This window comes from Acinonyx jubatus, chromosome B2 (assembly GCF_027475565.1).
Source record: "Acinonyx jubatus isolate Ajub_Pintada_27869175 chromosome B2, VMU_Ajub_asm_v1.0, whole genome shotgun sequence".
In the NCBI taxonomy this organism is placed as follows: Eukaryota; Metazoa; Chordata; class Mammalia; order Carnivora; family Felidae; genus Acinonyx; species Acinonyx jubatus.
In genome coordinates this window covers 112,582,561-112,595,862 of record NC_069385.1, presented here as the reverse complement: position 1 = coordinate 112,595,862, position 13,302 = coordinate 112,582,561, and positions in this window count along the sequence as shown.

Sequence of the window (13,302 nt, the reverse complement as noted above, 5' to 3'; positions counted from 1 at the left end):
AAACATAGAGGACTTTGATCAAACAAGCCTTGCCAGATTCCTCTACCATAACTAGTTCATTCTATAATGTAGATATCTGTGGCGATAGCTCTCTTCCTGGAGCAGATTCTCTATCTAAATTCTTTGTAGGCAGTTGAGGGGGAAGGTAAAGAGCCTTGCCTAAATCTGCTGGGTTTTAATTGCTTAACTCAAAATCATCTTAATGCCAAAGTGGCCCATCTTGGACTGGCCTGCCCTTGCCCGCTACAGTGATGTGGGCTTATTTAGCCAGTCTCATTTATCAGCTTATGGCTGATAATCATTTCAGAGTGCCATCTTTTGCAAGGCAATCAGCTTTGAGAACGGAGTTTAATTTCACCTTGATAGCAACAGATCACTAGACTTACCTGGGTCCCCCTAGGAGAAATTGACAGAGCAGATCAGTTGTTTTCCCCCAAGTCGTGTTCCCAGGCTCTGGCCACAAAAGGATCCACACTTACCCTTGGTTCTTCCTTGGTTCAGTTAGGTGAAAGGGTTATCCTCTTGGTGAATGAATCTTTGATAATCCTTTCATAATGCTACGATACTTATTGTTTTATTTCTGTTTAGGAATATTTCCCTTCATACTGTTTAGGGATTTCAAGGGGAATAGTTCCCCCTCTAAAATTCATGTATGATCCAAGGAGACGTATAAAAAGCCATTAAGAACATAAAGTGGTTCAACATTACAATCACTTGAAAACCATGTTTCCTTAGGAAAAGCTTTGCAGCTCTCATTTCAAAAATCTAAAAGGTTTTATTTTCATTTTTGTTCTTGTCATTTGCTTGAAGGATAGACAGTTTTAAATGCCTTATAAAATTAATTGCATCATGGAAGATTGTCAGTTACTTTATAAACTTGCTCTATTTCATACGGATCATTTAGAAATCTGGGGAAAATATCTGTTAAATTTTCATGTCTACTAATCCTCTGGTTTTTCAGTTAGAAAGGTTCTGAATAGTAAATTCAGTGGATCTGATAAGATAGCCTTCATGTTTTATACTAGGAAAAACAAAATAAAATCACAGAGCAATAAAGTTGTAGTGGAAAAAAAATGTAGTGAAAATGGTATATACATATAATGGAATATTATTCAGCCTTTAAAAAGAAGGAAATTCTGCACATGCTACAACATGGATGGACCTTGAGGACATAATGCTAAGTGATATAAGCCAGTCTCAAAGAAGACAATTACTGCATGATTCCATTTATTTGAGGCATCTAAAGTGGCCAGCTTTTAGAAAATAGAATAGTAGTTGCCAGGGAGTGGGGGGGGGGGGGGGGAGGAGGGAAACAGGCTGCTCAATGGATATAGAGTTTCAGTTTCATAAGATGAAAAACTTCTAAAGAATTTTCTGTAGAACAAGGTGCATGTAATTAACACTACTGTGCTATCCACTTAAAAATGGTAAAGATGATAAAGTTTATGTTATATGTAAGGTTTAAAGTAAACACACACACACACACACACACACACACACACACACACACACATACACATTAGTGAAAATTGAACTTGTAAATGCAAGATAAGGTGTTTGAAGTTACAACAATTAGCCAGGCATTGAGGAGAGAGATGTGGCTAAGTGACAGTAATTAAGTCAGTAATTAACCTTTAGCAGGGTTTGTTACTCTTAATACCAGAGCTACATGTCCTTCATCCTGAGAGCTAGTTAAGCTGTGGAGAAATGTGTCCTTGTAGGTTAAGAACAGCACTCACGCATAGACTCTGAGTTTTTTTGTATTTGAAGATTTCAGATAGAGCCCTGTTGCCATTTCAAAGTCTTTCCCTTAAAAAGGGAACGTGACAATATTAGAATTTCACTGCTGTGGAACAGCATCTAAAACTTCTGTTACCAGGAAAAACTGCCCAGTAACAAGAGAAGTCCCCACTCTGACCAGTTCAGAGGTCACTCAGAGTTATTTTTTAGGCAGGGTCATTTTTAGAGTTAACACAGCAGGACATGAGTTATGGGACTTACCCCCAGATCTTTCTCTCCAACTGTCACTGATTCCTGAAATCCCATATTTGAGAGTCATTCCTTTGTGTTAAACATTGCCTTCTTCCTAAGACCTCTTTTTAACACCCAGGAAAGGGGTATGGTGTCAGGTCTTAACCTTTGTTGCTTTGGTCACAACTTTGAGTATCTATGAATGTTTCCTTGGAAAAAATGCACCCATGTACAGACACACCAAAATTTTTACACAAGTTCTGATGGTTTCAGAGGAACACCCATCCTCACCTCCCACTAAGGTTGTTCCTGGCTAGCTGGCTGCATAGGCTCCTTGGGCAGGGAGGTTTGGGGTGATTGAGCAGAGCACTTGATAAAGAGAATGGAAGAAGAAAAAGGTGAATGGAAAGGGTGGGAGGGCACCAGGACAAATTTGACTATCTTTAGGAATTTGCCTAGAACAATAAAAGCAAGGCAGTTTTATGTGTTCACTATGTGCCATTTACTAAACACTAAATGAGATAATGCAGATAGATAAAGCATATTATTATTAATTATCATTATTATCTTGTTTAATGGTTGCAATAACACCACAGGGGGTTATTAGCCCCCCCCTTTTTTTTAAATTTTAGACTGGGGGGAGAGAGGCTGAAGGAGAGAGAGAGAATCTTAAGCAGGCTCCACACTCAACACAGAGCCCAATGCGGGGCTTGATCCCACGACCCTGGGATCATGACCTGAGCTAAAATCAAGAGTTGGACGCTTAACTGAGTGAGCCACCCGGGCGCCCCATTTTTTTATGAGCCCATTTTATATATGAGGCTCAGAGAGGTTAAGTAACTTGCCCAAGGTACCTTGCTCAAGGTGACCTGAGTCCAGAGTCCGTGACTGTCCTCATTGACACGAGCACGAGCGGTCACCACTCCCCGTCCCATGGCCTCCTCTGGCTCCTCCTGAAGCCTCTTGTTTTCCTTCTGTGCTGAGAATCTTCACCCTGTTGGCCTAGGCCCTCCCCAACTCATTGTGGGAGTGACTGGGTGCACCTGATAGCCCCGTGTGTCTCTTGTCTCTCTGTCCTACAGTGAGCAACGTCCTCTGTAGCCTGGGGTATTTCTTCTGGACGTTGTGGCCTGTCCCTGCTGGTCTCATACAGCCTGCTCCCTTTGCCGGTCACCCTTAACACAGAAAGGGGCTTTGGAAAGAAGAAGAAATTGTCAGTGGGGTCAATTGTTCTTTGCATGTAGAGATGACAGTACCATACTGACTCTGCCAGTGCCTTTGGGCGACCGCTCATAATGTCTTATATTCATGCATTAATTAATTTATTTATTTATTCATCCATTCTTCAATGTTTTTTTGAGCAAATACTATGTGCCGGGCTCCGTGTGAAGCACTGTGGATGGCCCTGTCTTTGTCCCAAAAGGTCTTTGTTCTAAAGGGTCTTTGAATGACCAGGAGACAAAAGGGCCATAAAAGTCTATCTGGGGTTGGAAGCCAGGGATTACAGAAGTGGGGGTGGGAATCCGTTCCATGTGGGTAGAGTCAAAAGTGACTTCAAAGAGAAGCTGATCTTGATAGTCATTTTCGAAGCTAGGTGAGAGTTCATCAGGTGGACTGGGTGGGGAGAGCAGTATGAAATGTCATGAAGGCAGAAAGCAGGGAGGTGAGCTGAGCAGCTGTCAGAGAGAGGCGCAGTGGGGGGAGGGGCAGCCAGCGACCAAGTCCCAGAGCTACAAAGTGTGTGTGTGTGTGTATGTGTGTGTGTGTGTGTGTCTGTACGCTCGGGAGCATGGGGGAGGGTTTGGGGCGCAATGACAAAGGGTTCTAACCTGTGGTCATCAGAGGTCTGTGGATAAAGCTCAGAGCCTCCGTGAACTTGGATATCAAGTTCACATCTTTATTTGCACTAATCTCTATCTGAAATTTAGCATCACCTTCAATAACAACTGCAGGCAGCAAACCACAGTAGCATGAGCAGCACCTGAGACTTTGTCACCAACAGATATCACAGCTCTTTCAAAATCCCATGAAATGGCAGTAGATATCTTAAAACATTGTTTCAAAATTATGTCATTATTAGACCCATTGCTGTCACTTACAACATGTTAATGAAAAAGCACATGTGTTTCTATACACAATTTTTATTTTTAAGGAATATTTTGATAATTGTGTTTCGATGCAATTGGTTGCCTTTGTAATACAGCACATTGTATTTTATGCATTTAAATACATTTTACTGGGGCGCCTGGGTGGCTCAGTCAGTTAAGTGTCCGACTCTTGATTTCGGCTTAGGTCATGATCCCAGGGTCGTGGGATCCAGCTCCACGTCGGACTCCACACTGGGCATGGAGTCTGCTTAAGATTCTCTCTCTCCCTCTCTCTCTCTCTGCTCCTCTCTCTCTCTCTCTCAAACAAATACCAGAAAAACATTTTCCTTAAGAAGAAGTCCACAGGCTTCACGGGACAGTCAGAGGAATGTACAGAACTAAAATAAGTTTAAGCATTCGACCTGCAAAGGTTTCGAGCAGGCAAGTGCCCGTAGCATTTTCAAGAGTTCACCCAGGCAGTTGTGTCCTTTAGAAGGTGGTGATGGCAACAGTATAGTGGTGAGACAATGGTGACCAGAAGGAAGGTGAGAACAGTGGTAGTGAGAGGCAAGGAGGACTCAAGAGATGTTAAGGGGTTGGGAGCTTTGTGATTAGGGGGCTTGTCACAGTTTTTGGAACTCCCCTACTTTCTGCAGCTGTGTAGGACCTGCTACATTCTGGAGTTTGGTACCCATGCTAAGCTGCTTCCCATCCCCCATTTCCTGGACATGTAGCTCTCACAGGAGCCTCTCCCCAAGCCTGCCTCCCCTAGCCTCTTTTAGCCCCTGCCAGCTCTCAGCATCCCCAGAAGGCCTCATTCAGGCCCACTGTTCAATGCCTACCACAGCCCCATCTGGCCCCAGTGTGGCTGCTCCCAAGGGCTGTAAAGATCCCAGAGACAATTGGCTGCTTGTCCACCAAATGGAAGAGGGGCCTGAGGATTGAATGAGAGGGGGGTGGGGAGGGGAGGAGGAGGAGGGGGATGTCAAGGGGAAGGAGGAACTGGGATTCCTGGAATTTCTGCCTTCTGAGCCAGTATCAAGAGTGATCTGGGCAATAAACAGAACTTGAGCACACACAGGACTTTGGCCTTTGAGTCCTGGGATGTGTGTTTCTGAGCAATGGCTCACCAGGGGCTGGGGCTTCAGGTACCTAATGAGGGCTCCCTGTACCTTATGATGGGACCCCTAATACCTAAGTTCTATTTGCTGCCTATCATGAGGAACTGGAATCCCTGTCCCCCAGTCACAAAAGCACCTCCCTCCTCAAACCAAATCCTCTTAACCTTGTGTCAGGGATGCAAAGCTGACCTGCTCTGGAAAACCCATTGATTGGGTCCAGCTCAGGGACCTTTACTGCAGATGAACATATTGGGATGAATGGTCTAGCCCCTTTCCTTCCCTTGTACCACCTCACTGTCAGGGCAAGGAAGAGACTAGTCATAAGGGATACCATGATATGAGTCACCCTCTCTATGTACTTCTTACATGCCAGGCATTGCCCTCAGCCCTTGATACACATCACTGCATTTACCTCACAATGACCTTCTAAGGGAAACCTGGTCATTATCCCCACTTTATTCATAAGGAAACTGAGGCTCAAAGGAGGGAAGTAATTTGTCCAATCTGGCATGTGGGGAAGCCGGGATAGGATCCCAGACTGGTCTGATGGCAGAGGCCTCTGAGTACTTAGGGCGGGGCCTGAGGGAACTTTACTCCTTTAGCACCCCATCCCTTGTCAACCCCCAGAGCCAGGCTTTTACCTGCAGGGGCATGGCAATGTTCATTTGTTAATCCTCCCCACTCGTTTGGCTATCCTCTGCCTCTATTTTGTTTTTAATTGTGGTAAAATATACATAACATAAAACTGACTGCTTTAACCAGTTTTAAATGTACAATTCAGTGGCATTAAATGCATTCACCATGTTGTGCAATCATCACTATTATTTGTTCCCAGATGTTAGCATTAAAAAAAAAATGTTTATTTATTTTGAGAGAAAGCCAGCAAGAGATCAGGGGGAGGGGCAAAGAGAGACTCTCAAGCAGAGTCCACACTCTCAGCACAGAGCCTGACACTGGCCTCAATCCCACGAACTGTGAGATCATGATCTGAGCCGAAATCAAGAGTTGGATGCTTAACCAACTGAGCGAGCCACCCAGGCGCACCCCCAGTGCCGATGTTAGTAATTTTCAAGGTGTAATATGATATTGTGGTTTAAAAAGAAACATTTTCTTTTTAGAGATTAAATCAAATGCTGAAAGAATCTTGTCACTTCTCTGTTTTCCCGATGCTTGAGATAAAGTCCTGTGTGTTCTTACCGTGGCCTCTATAAATCCAGCCTTCACCTGCCTCTCGGGTCACATCTCCCACTGTCTTCCCAGCCCACCCACATGGGCCTCATGCCAGGATCACATTGTGACTTTTGTGGAAGGTTTAGCCTGTGTGGGTTCCTTCCTCTACAAGTGATATTTTACAAATATATTAATATAAAGACCAACACATGAATATCACATTTAAAACATTTTCTTCCACCAAAAAGTTTGGGGTTTTTTCTTCTGATTTTAAAATAAAATATTTTCATGGGCTCCTTTTAGTCTGATGGGCCTGGGACACTTTCCCAACTACAGCTAATGGATAAGTCAGCCCTGTTCCAGAATTATTCAGTCTCTACCTCCCCAAACACTCCTCTCTACCCCTTTGTCCTGGCAAGCCCTACTTTTCCTTGGAGAAGGCTTCCCTGAACTCCCCAAGTCCCCAAGAGAGCTTGGGGGCCCCATCATATGCACTTATGTGTCCTGCATCCTCTTGCTTCATGAGAAGCACCACAGCTGAGAATCATATATTGATTTGTGTGATTCCTTCCTTGATGTCTGTCTCCCTCCGACCCCCCACTGGATTGTGCATCTTTGTATCCCCAGCACCTAGCCCAGTGCCTGGTCTATCGTGGCACTTCCTAATAAATGTTTGCGGAATAAATAAATGCATTCAAAATGTAAAGAGACATCAGTGGCGTTTATAAGACATTCAAATAGGAAGAAGAAAAAAGCCTGGAAAGAAACACACTCGAAGGGTAACTGTAATTGGGGGAGGTGGGTAGTAGGAGGCAGAAAGAGTGGTGGGTTTAAGAGTGATTTTTACAAAATTGCTAAGAGACTGCTCTTGAATGTTCTCACTTTAAAAAAGAAACCATAATTATGTGTTCACTACCCTGTGGTGGTAATCACATTACTGCAGTATATAAATGTATCAAGTTGATGGGTAGTACACCTTAAACTTATTCAATGTTATATGTCAGTTCCATCTCAATAGAAAAGAGTGGTTTTTATTTCCTTGGTTATGCTTAAGTGCATTTTCTAGTTCTTTCTCAATGAACATCTGTTGCTTCTGTATTAAAAATGTTAAACCAAACAGCAGAGAAGCACTCGTTCCAGACAAGTACTGAAAGAAGGACCCTACTGACCACAAGCTCCTTGAAACATGGCCAGGTCTATCTTGTTCTCAGTTGTCCCTCGTGACGGGCACATTATAGGTGCTCGGTGAGTATTTGTTGACAGACAGGATGCCGATCCTTGAGGTCATCATGGAAGGTGGTGACTGCAGGAGGGGCTGCTGCCTTGCCTAGTAAGAATGAGACGGATGAGAAGGTGGAGAGTAAGGGACTTTCTGCAGGCAGGGTTATGAGACTCAGAAAGAAAGAATTCATTTTACCGGGACAACTAGATGGGTTGCAAAGTAGGAAATAAGGTGGAAAAGGGACAGCCAGAGGAGCAGAAATGGGCCATTTGATCTTCTCCCAAGTGGCCCACTCCTGTTCCCAGGCTGGAAACCCAAGACGTTAGCAGCGTGGTTTGCTTCAGAGCGCTTGGAGAGGAAGAGGAAGCTTTGCTGAGATAAGGGAGCAAAGGAGCCTAGGCACCAGACAGAAACTGGGGAGATCTGGGGGAACCTCTGAATGGAGCACTGGAACTGAGACAGCTATCAATTACACTCACTGAGTCAGAGTCCAGGCTGCCATTGAAGAGAACAAACACACAGAAACACGTCAAGAGGCAGACCTACTCCATTCGATCAAAATCACTGCCTTCGCCCAACCGAACCGTCCTTCAGCTCATGCCTCGACTGGAACCACTTCTCATTCCAGGTGCGTCCTTGCTTTGAAATGGGCATATGAGTCACTTGGAAAAGAGGATTTGATTAGCAAAGATTCGATCAGACTACAGCTGTGGCCAAAAAGTGGGGCGCGCCTGCAGGGCAAGCCTTCCCCGCGGGCAGCCAGATTGCCGTGCACTCCATTCATGCCTGCTGCCTGCCACTGTGCCCCACATCAAACCGTCAGGGGGCACACCACTGGGTGAAGGCACAGCAGCCTCCATGGTTCTTATTTCAAAATGCGAGTGTCCCTTCACGGTAGCACATCCCAGGGGTTAAAGAACTCGTAGCAAATCTGTTCCTATTTCTCCTTGAGGGTTAGCTAGGATCAGAACTCTGAGAGAAAGGAGTTTCAATGAGAGAATGAAAAGGGATGAGATAATTGTGTTATTTGGTGTGATGCAGAGGGTGGGGTGTGGCTTAAAGGCTGTGGGCATGGGATGGGGATAGAGTATGGCATGGGAGGGGTCTGCATGAATTGTAGCTGTGCTGTTTCAGGGGTATGTGGAGACCAACTGGGCTGATCCTGGAGTAGCTCGCATCTACCCAACCCCATGCCCCTTTTGTGGATTGTTCTTATGTCCATGTATGCTCTGTGATTGTTCCCTGAATGTATGGAAAACCTCTTCTGACAGGGACCTTTCTCCAAACCTCTGTATCCTTCGAATCTCTTGGCATCACACTGGACACGTAGTTTGTGCTTTCACAAGATATGTCCATTGTTAGCTCAGGGAAGAAAGCTCAGCCAGAAGCCAGGCATCCGATTCTGATCGCCCTCAGTAAGTTCTTCAAACTACAGATCTACAAATAATGAAGAGCTCCACAAAGAGCTACAGTCTCTACGAACAGCAGTAGGCTCTGTAAAACACCTTCAAGTTCTTCAAACAACTGTGCATTTAAAGCAATTACAAGTTTAAATTATGTTTTAAAAATTTTTAACATTTACAAACTAGAGGCTCTCCAACCAGGGACAGGCTCTGCAAACATCCATGGGATGGGTGAACAGCTGCGGGCTTTACAAAAAGTGACAAGCTCTGCAAACACCTGCAGGTTCCGCACTGCAGACAGTAGAGGTTCTACAACATTTGGGCAATAGGCTATAAAAGTATCAACTATAGGCGCAAACCCAAGAACACTATTACAATTTTTGAAACTGATCATTACTGACCCTTTCCAAAAGGAATAAATGTTAGGAAACCGATGGGAAGGGATGGGAGAAGGACAAGTAACTTTGATAAATAAAGAAGATTACGGGCTCTGGTTGGAGTGGAAATCCATCAAAATAATTCAACAAAACATCAATGGAATCATTTTTATGTGCAAAGAATGGTGCTAGGCACGATGGGAAGTGTGGAGAATCATACACACTCATTTTGCTCGTGGAGGCTCAAACACCCTGCACCATTTCTCATAGTCATTGAGAATACCTGTACACAGCTCAGATTGATTTCCTTCTGAGTCATGATTACATATACCTGGCTAATACCCCCGGTTATCAACTGAAGCAATAAAAAAACCCATCATAATCTACGTGAATACTCTATCCAAAGGTGATTAACACCTCTGCTGTTGGCTGCTGGCCTCCGTACTGGAACAATCTTGTCTGTGGGGACATAGGCACTCTAAGGGCAGAGAGCAGACCAGGACTGGGGGCAGGACTCCATGCATGGCATGCCCCCAGTACATGATGCCCATGTGCTCCTATATGTGTCCTTCAAGACCTGAGAAGCATGGGAATAATGTTGAAGCATTTGCTCAACTAAAGTCTTCTGGCAGGAGGAGATGAGCACCAGCTTATGGATGGAGAGGAATATGGCAGTTGACACGAGAGATCAAGAATAGGCCCGGGGCAATGTTGAAACCACTGCATAGACACTTTCTGGCTGTGTGGCCTTGGGAAGATGATTTAACCTTTCTGAGCTTCCTTTTCATATCCCATGAGAAATGGGCATAGTAATAGTACCCACTTCATACTGTTGCTGTGAGGACTGGATGAGCACTCAACAGAGTGCTCAGAACAGTGATGGCACACGGTTAGCTTCATCGAAGTTAGTTAGATAACGGTGATGACGAGATTGTGATGGTGATGATGACGGCAAGGATGATGAAGAAGGTGAGGGTAGTGGTGGTGGTCCTGCTGCTGTTCCTGGTGATGGAGATTGTGTTCATTTCCTGGGGCTGCCATAACAAAGCAACACAAACAGGGTGGCTTACACAACAGAAATTCATTGTGTCACAGTCCGTGGAAGCCTCGGATCAAGGTGTTGGCAAGGTCGGGCCCTTCTGAAAGTAGGAGAAAGAATCAGTTCCATGTCTCCTTCCTAGCTTCCAGTGGTTTGCTGGCAATCTTTGGCGTTCTTTGGCTCGTTGACACATGGATATGCTTCCATATTCACGTGGCATTCTCCCAGTGTGTGTTTCTCTCCCTTTGTGTCCAGATTTCCCAAGGACACCAATTACATTGAATTAGGCCCCACCCTAATGACCTCATCTTGATCATCTACAAAGACCTTATTTTCAGGCAAAGTCATATTTCTGAGTACTGGAAGCTAGGGCTTCAGCATTTTGGGGAGGACACAAGTCAACCCATAACAGTGATAATGGTGATGATGATGATGATGATGATGCCAATGGCGGTGGTAGGGTGGTGCCCTTCCTTTTGCTCATCTCTCTGAGCCTGACAGCAGGCTCCCTGCACAGCAGAGGTTAAAGAAATTCCTGTTCAATGTCTAGCATCAGATCTTGGCCATTTTAGTCCCATAATAAATCCCTATAATGTTGAATTGCAGTCAACCCCATCCTGCCACGAACTTACTATCTGTTCTGGGTCTCTTCCATCTCATCTGAGACAGAGGCATGGAAATACTCAGCTGAGGAGACAGAAAGCAAGTTGCTTTAGCCAGCGTCACTGTATTGATATTCCCAAAGCTCTGAGCAGGCAAGGCATGAGGCTGTATTGTTTTATTAGTGTCTGTATAAACAGATGGCAGGGGGGCACTCAGTCATGACAGGAAAGGGTGATAAGGCATGAAGAGTCATAAACACTTGGGTGCAGGCTTCATCCCAGCTGAACCCAGGCTTAGTGTTTGCCCAGGTGTGGCCCTTGCCTCTTCACAGTGCAGATTGCATCACCTGTTGCCCTGGGGGAGAGGGGGTTAATCTGGAGGCTGGAAAATAAATAAGCACACACTCCCTGGCAACCCCCCCCCCACCCCCACACACAGCACACTCTTTTGGAATAATCCCACATTCTAAAAAAAAGCATAACAACAGTCCCTTTCTTACCTCTCTGCATTTTCCAGAGCATTTGAGTGAACTCTTTAAAAAAAAATTATTTTGAAATCATTTCAGATTTACAGGAATGTCGCAAGAACAATACTAAGAATTCCCTTATCCCTTCACCCAGATTCTTTAACATTTCGCCACATTTGCTGTGACGCCCTCTCTCTTTATGTATACCCATTAATCTTTTTCTGGATTTAAGAACAAGCTGCAGATTACAATGTCCATCACTCTTAAATACAAGAATAATCTCTTGTATGAATCACTCAACAGCTGTCCAGGTAAGGGAATTGACATTGGTAAAGACTGTCATTCAGTCCACAGATCCTGTTCAAATGTTGCCCACTGTCCCAACTGTCTTTTTCCTTTTTTTCCTTTCTCCTTTTCCTTTCCTTTCTCCTTTTGCACTACATTTCATTGTCAGTTCCCATCCATCTCCTTCAATCTGGAATAGTTACTCCATCATTCCTTCCTTCTGCATCCTTAGCAGACCTAAAGAGTTCAGGCCTTCTATTCTGCAGGATGCCCTTCAATTTGGGTTCATCAGATGTTTTCTCTCCAGCAGCCCCAGGCCATGCGCGCATTCTGAACCAGAACGCCACAGATACGATGCTGTGCCTCTATCCCTTGGTCGAGTTGGTGTCTGTTAGGTTTCCACTCCAAAAAGTCACCATCTCTGCTTTGTGAATTATGAAATTATACCAATACCCTGATCCTCAATGAACCTCTGCCCACCGGCTTTAACATCTGTTGACATCTCCTGAATCAAACACTACTGGTGTGGTTGCCAAATGGGAATCTCTCTATTTTCAGCATTCCTTCTACCATGTTTTAAGTTTATTTATTTATTTTGAGAGAGAGAGAGAGAGAGAGAGAGAGAGAGAAAACGTGTGTGCACGCACAAGAGACAGAATCCCAAGCAGGTTCTGTGATGTCAGCGTGGAGCCTGATGCCGAGCTCCATCTCATGAACTGTGAGAATGTGACCTGAACCAAGTCTGACAATTAACTGACTGCACCACCCAGGCACCCCTCATGCCACCATTTATTAGTTGGCATTTGACTTCAAGGAAAACCTTCCTCTCTTCCCCCATTTGTTGGTTTATTCCTGTCAGAATGGACTCATGGATTCCTATTTAATTGGTTGAAATGCATTAATATTATTATTTATTTTGATGTTCAAATTATCCCAAGTTGGACCAGATAGACCTTCTTCAAGTTGGCTCCTCGTGTCCTTTGCCATGTCCCCATCACTCTTTGAGCATTTCCTTAATTTCTAGTACAATAAAGCATTCCAGGATCCCCCTGCTCCAGCCCTGGAATCAGCCACTTCTACAAGGAGTCCTGGTTCCTTTTAGTGGAGGATGGTATTTAGAAACTAAGATCTGGGTGCTCACTGAGTTGTTGTTACAGGAGCGTCATTACTTCTAGACCCTCTGAAAAGATAGAGCTAGGACACACATGTTTGTACAGCCACTCTCATTCACAGTGATGGTGTTTTATAAAGTTCACCAACACTGAATTAGACAGCACTGAACCATTGTTCTTAGAGGAAATACAAGGTTAGGTTCCTGTGAGCCTCTGGTCACAACATTTTCACCAAGCAATCAATATATAATCTTGTTTTATGCGCTTTTCTGTTTAAAGACATCTTATTTAATATATATTGTTGACTTATGAACATTGAACTCTCTGGCATCAGCTCTATAACTCATGCCCGAACAGAGCTTGTCTGACACGTACTTTCTCCATAGGGCACATCATACTTTCTTGGCCTCACAACACTAGATAGCACTTCAGCGCTATGCTTGAGG